The following is a 7301-nucleotide window of genomic DNA, read 5'->3' as shown; positions in this document are numbered from 1 at the left end:
TTCTGAAATTTTTATGTATGAATTTACTTGTGTGAAAATTTCATGATTTAATTTCGTCGTTTGAGTGTCCGATTAAATAAAAGGATTAAATCACGTAAAATAAAAATTTTGTGGTTATTTTTAGAAGGGCTGAATAGTGGATGTTCTTTTAATATGGAGGTTTTATGTGGCAATTAATCCATTTAAATGCTAGTGGACGGCATTAAGTGATAGTATATAGTTTTTATATTATTAATATTAATTATAAAGGTTATAATTATGTATATTATATTATTATGTTATAATAAAAATATTATAAGCCATTATCATTTCATTTTTTTTTCTTTCTTCATCTTTATGACCGAAACTAAACAAAAGAAAAAGAAAGAAGAACCTATCTACATTTGGCCATTTTGAATTTTGATTAAGGTTAGTTCTTTGTTCGATTTTTGATAATTTTTACGTTTTTGATATCGTTGTTTTGTGTTCTTCAAAACTCATGCTTCAATTTTGTGAATTGATGATGATTTTGAAATGTGCCATTGATGGATGTTTGAGTTTTATGATGTTAGTTGATGAAATATGAAATATATGTGTTAGATTAACATGTTTTGTCTTGGGATTTTTGATGAATTTGAGTATTTAGGGCTAAATTGTGAAAATAAATTTTTGAGGGACTAAAATACGAAATAAATGAAATTCATGGACTTGTATGAGTAGAATGAAGTTTCGGCCTAACCATAGTATAGTCAAAATTTGAATGTTTTGTGTTTTGTGTAATTCGGACTAAATTGTGAAAAAATGTAAAATGTTAAGGGCAAATTTGTAATTTTCCATTTATGTGTTTTTGGATTAAATTGAAGTTAATAATATTTAAACTAGCTCATTTTGAATATGTTTAGATCAAGAACCAAAGAAATCGGAGCTAGATCGAGGAAAAACCAAAATTGTCGACTAATTATCCGATTTCAATTTTTCACTGTCCGAGGTAAGTCTAAGAGCAATTTAAATGTTATAAAATTGGAATTTATATAAATATATCTATCATTCATTTAGTAAGCTGGAACTAAAAGTATATAAATTGAATAAAACTTAGTGATTTTTTTCTATGTGATAGCCCTAACATAGAAATTGATTTTGGGAGGTTGATATTAATGGTATAAATTACATGTATATTAGCTAAAGTATGCTTTAAGTCCAATGATATGAAACTAATAGTAAAATTTACATGGATATGTAGTTAGAATGTAAGATTTAATTTGTTAAGTTGAATTTAAAGTTATGAATTATATATATAAAGTTTGAATGTATGATATAAGTTCTTTGAGTGAACATAACATTATGAATTATATATATATATATGCACATATGGTTCGAATATATATATTTAAAGTTCTTGAGCTGTATTTAATGTATGAATTATATATACATATGTGGTTCAAATATAGGTTACAAAGTTTTTGAGCGGAATTTAATGTATGAATTTTACATACATATGTGGTTTGAATATAGGTTACAAATTCTTTGAGCTGAAATTTAATGCTGTAAATTATAAATATGTGGTTCGAATGTTTGTTTGCTATGAAGAATTGAATTATATTCAATTCTTACAGAGATACGGTTATTGAGTAAGACTTATGTAAACATAAAGAATTATACGAAAGATCTTCCTTGTATCTGAGATTTTCAAGCTTAATGCCTAGCAGACTTGATGTCGGTGAATTACTTCAGACTTTATGTCTAGCAGACTTGATGTCGGTGAATTTCTTCAGACTTTATGTCTAGCAGGCTTTGTGCCGGTGAAATGTATCGGGCTTTGTGCCTAGCAGGCTTTATGTCGGTGTTTTATACAAGGTTCTATGTTCTATAAATCTTATCTGAGCAATAGTAAAAGCAAATAAATGTGTTAAGAAAGCTAAATTATTCAGGTATGTGTTAGCCATTTGCTTAATTAGTGTTAAGGTAAGTTGATTGTTTTAAATTGATAATAGTTTCAAATGAAATATAGAGTATGAGTTAACCATTTGAATATAAGCATGTTTTGGCATAATGATTTGTTGAAAATTTGGCTTTGCTAAATATTTATGTGTATTTAGCCATATGGTTTGTTTATATGAAAATACAATGTGATTTTTATTAAAATGTTATATGGTACAAAATATTAGGATATTTGGTTTATTTTAACTTAATGATGGAATAAGTATTAGTATATATGTGTATGCTTTTTTGCTCATGACTTACTAAGCTTTAATAGCTTACTGTATGTGTTTTTGTTTATCTCTGTTTTATAGATTTTGGAGTCGCGTTACGAGCTCGGGGATCATCAGCATAGTCTATCACACTATCGACTTCTTTTGGTATTTTGTTAGAGTTTGAACTTGATCTTATGAAATGTATAGGCTTGATTATGTTTTTGGTTAGTTTTGGATCATAATATATAAATAGCCATGCAAAAATGGTTTAATTTCCATGTTTGTGTTCGGTTTGGTTTAAAAATGGCTTGTTCATGATCATTTTGTTTAAATTGGGTTTTATGTGTTTTTGAATCGGTGCTTGATGTGTTTAATTTTTATGCTTGAATTTGACTACATTTGATCATGATTTGAGCTTGCATTTGAATGAGATATTCAAGTTACATGTATGTGATAAATTTGGTTTATGTTAGATATTAAAGCTTTGTCATATAAGTTGAATAAAAGGTGATATTTAGTTATGTGTTTCGGCAATAAGATTTATATTGGATGTTAGTTGAATTAAGATTATGTTATGTGATAATTAGGTATTTAGAAATATTGTATATACATGTGGTGTATTTAAATTATGTTTGATTTGAAAATGTAAGTGATTATATGATTTATGTGACTACATATATGTTCGTTTTAAAATATGGAATAAATCATAAAGAGTTTATGTTAACTTTATGATTTAAAATTTGATTGATTTAAGAGACTTGTTTATGTGTACCTGTAAATTGTTCGGATGTGTGCTTTGTTTAGTAATGCCTCGTAACTCTAATCCGACGACGGACACGGGTCGAGGTGTTACATTTCAAGTGAGTAATCCGTATGTACTGGAATACAATGAGCGGACTTAGTCAGACAATCAACAATAACCCATATAACATCGTTCTTCCATGGAGACAATGGTAACTGTAACACCCCTAACCTATATTTATCGCCAGAACAGGGTTACGGAGCATTACCGGAGTTTACAGATCAAGTACAATTAATTCATATCATTTACTATTCATATCCAAAATCAATCATATTGTCCCTTAAATGGGCCATTGAAGCCCAAAATATGCATTTAAAACAAGTCGGGACTAAACCGGGAACTCAAAGAATTTTTCGTAAAATTTCAAAATTCTTCCTAGGTGCAGGGGACACGCCCGTGTGTCTAGCCCGTTCGTCTAGCCCTTGCGGGCATTTGATATAGAGGCACACGGCCGTGTCCCAACCCGTGTTCAATTTAGCGTGCTTACTGACTTAGGTCACACGGCCAAGCCACACGCCCGTGTGCTAGGCCGTGTGATCAATTTAATTTGCATTAATTAGGTGCAGGGGTCACATGGCCAAGACACACGCCCGTGTGTTTGCCTGTGTGAAAATACTTGGCATTCTGTTTCTCAATTTTTAAGATGCAGGAGACACACGGCCAAACCACATGCCCGTGCGCATGGCCGTGTGTCACACACGGCTGATACACATGCCCGTGTCTCCGCCCGTGTGGACGAAAATAGGCCAGTTCTTAGGCCACTTTTCTCACCCAATTTGCCTTCCACCTACAACAACATTTAAGCACATTCACAAGCCAATTCATAACCCTTAAATCAAGCCAAAAAAAATAAGTTTTATGCATGATATATCGTCACATTTATTCAAGTATTAAACTTACCAAATTGACCAAATACTTATTTAAGCATGTTTATACCTAATATACTAATCCAACTAAATCCTAGCACACACATACCAAACATAATACAATCTCATATATATATATATATATATATATATATATATATATATATATATATATACACACCAAAACATGCCATCACTAGTCATTCCAATGGCTAATTTAACATATACATGCCATTATACCCAAAGAAGACTATTTATACCAAAACGAGCTGAAGGATAGTGTATGTTGCTCCGACCCACTTCCAACCTTTACGAGCTTTTGGGTACTATAAAACAGAGGAAATAAAATAGAGTAAGCATTTAATGCTTAGTAAGTTCGTATAACAAAAAATGAACTTACCATTCATATTCATTAAAATAAACAGTTAAAATGCATCCAAGCAATTTGGCTAATAGCCTAAAAAGCACAACTTCATCAAACATGTTAGTCATGTATTTCATATTAATGACAAGCACAAGGATGAGCTCATCAAACATTATGTTTCCGTGTAAACAAGGGTAACAATACATTCAGAATTCATCTTAACTATATCAGAGTTTCACTCATTGAATCCTTTGAAATCTCAATGGATACATGGGTAGTATACACGAAGTGTACAATATTATAAATCCGTCAAGTCATATTCAGGAGTGCTTATAAAATCACATAAACGGGAAGCTCACATGAGCCATGTAACGGGAAGCTCACATAAGCCATGTAACGGGAAGCTTATTTGGGTTCTAATAAGAAGCTCATACGAGCCTATAACGGTTAGCTCCGAAGAGCCATTAATCTAGAAGCTTCGGATAGCCATATATCGGGAAGTTTAAGAGAGCCATATCGAGAAGCTCATAAAAAGCCTTTGATCGAGAAGCTCATGAAGAGCTATATATCGGGACGTTTATACAAGTTGCGGTGTGCCCACAACACATGTAAGTTCACAATCGACCGGGATGCTCCGAAGAGCTATTAACGGGAAGCTCGCAATAACCATATAATAGGAAGCTCGAGAGGGCTATTAACGGGACACTCTTTTGAGCTATGGTGTATCCGCAACTTATGCAAGACCACAACCAATATGGGAACCCTTATCCAATCGAATTTCATTTATTTAAGCGGAATTTAATATTTATCGGACATTGTCGAATATATGATTAATTTCATATACATAGAAATTACACAATTCACATATACAATATTTAATTCAAATATATAAATATGCATAATTTAGTTACACGAACTTACCTCGATAATTGTTCGTGTATACAAAATCTACTAATCAAACACTTTTTCTTTTCCACGATCAAACTTCGTATTTGATCTATCCGGATCTATACGAATGAATTTAACTCAATTTAATAGAATTCACATTCAATTCAATTCAATTTACATCTTAGGAAAAATTACCATTTTGCCCTTATACTTTTGATTAATTATGATTTCGTCCCTCGGAAAATGAAATTCATGCAATTTAATCCTTGTTCCAAGCCTAGCCAATTTTTATATATAACATTTACAGCCCATTTATTTCACAAATTTTAGAATTTTTCCATGAATTTTATAACTTTTCAATTTAGTCCCTAAATCACAATTTCATGAAAATTTCCTTTACAAAAGTTGTTTATCTATCAACAACATTTCCATTTCTACCATAAAACTTCATAATTCATGCATATTCATCCATGTTAAAACTTTAATACTTTGATAACTTTGCAAATTAATCCCCAAAATAGCTAGACTAAGTTATTACGATCTCGAAAATATAAAAATTACTAAAAACGGGACAAGATTGCTTACCTAACTAAGCCAAATAAGCTTCCTTGAGTCCTTTTCTCTTAGTTAGGGTTTCCATGTATTTTAATTTGGGAAAGATGGTAAAATAAGAAGATATTATTTTATTATCATCTTTAGTTATTTCAATTTCCAATTTACTCCTTTTCTTTATTTAATTTTCCATGGATGAATCATCATACTTATCTACTAACTCCTCTTAATGGTCTACTTGCTATATAAGGACCTCCAATTTTGAATGCCATAGCTATTTGTGTAATGGTCCAAATTCAAAGTTATCGAAATAGTGGTTTCGTAACCATAAATCCGATTTAAAGATAAATTTATTTTAATATTTTTGCATGAATATTGGTATGATAGGAAAATCGTATGAAAATATCGATAGAAAAATTTTACCGATTTAGTGGTTAGTTAGAAAAAGAAATTGTAGAAGAAATTGGGTAAAAACAAGGTATCGAGACTTCGATCTGGTAAAACCGAATCAAAAATATTTTTATAAATATTTATGAAGTGTTAGTAATATGGTATTAAAATTTCGTTAGAAAATTTTAATGTTTGGGTAGTCAATTAAGTGAAAAGGACTAAATTGAAAAAGGTGTAAAAGTTACTAGAATGATTAAATAGCTCAATTGTTAAATGAAGAGGGACATAAATTGAAAATAACCCCAAAAGGAGATATTTTGGGCGGCATACGCTGAGAAAAATCAGGAGAATTGAAGAATTAAGGGTAAAATTGGAATATTGCAAAATTTGCTTTAAAAGTTAGGACTAAAGTGGAATTATCTAGATTCCCCTTTATTTTTCTGCATTCCCATCAACCAAAAACGTCCTAAGGGTTTCTTCAAGCTGGTTTTTCATAATTTTTGCACCAAGTGAGTTAATCCTTGCCTTTTTCTTGTAATTTTTGTATTTCTAAAACTTTTACAACTAGGTCCTATTACTAAATTCATTAGTTTTTGATTTTGTGAATGAATTTGAAAGTTGCTATGAATATTTTCTAGAATTTTATGATGAAATAGGATGAAATTGAAGCTTTAATTTGTTTATGAGATGATTTTATTAGGTAATTTCAATAGAAATTGATTTGTAGGACCTAATTGTGAAAATGTTTGGAATCAAAGTCTAGTGCTGAAATTCTGACTTACAAAGGTTATAAAGTAGTCTAAAGTGATGGGATAAAGTTTTAATTGAGAAAAATCAGCTCAATTGAGAGGTTAATTGGGCAGGGATGAAATTATCATTTATTGAAAGTTTAGGGATAAATGGTAATTAACATCATACACTAAAACAGTTTTGGACAGCAGCAGTACTCTAACTTTGAAAAATCACCAAAAATTGTAGAGATCGAATTAAAGGATGAATAAAATATGAAATTAAAGTTTATTGAGTCTAGTTTCTTATAAAAGAAACGGTGTAAGCAATGGAATTGTAAATCATGAGATATAATAGATTTTGTGAGACAATGTCAGAATGAATTCGGGTTCCCCTATTCTGAGTTTGGAAAATCATTAAAAATTGTAAAAAAATGATTATGAGTTATAATTTATATGGTTAGAATCCTTAATGAGTTTATTTTTAGAAGAAACAAATGGAAACATCATCCTAATTCTGTACTATGAGATAACTAATTT

Source organism: Gossypium raimondii, chromosome 11, assembly GCF_025698545.1.
Source record: "Gossypium raimondii isolate GPD5lz chromosome 11, ASM2569854v1, whole genome shotgun sequence".
Classification (NCBI taxonomy): Eukaryota; Viridiplantae; Streptophyta; class Magnoliopsida; order Malvales; family Malvaceae; genus Gossypium; species Gossypium raimondii.
Note: the sequence above shows the minus strand (reverse complement) of the source record.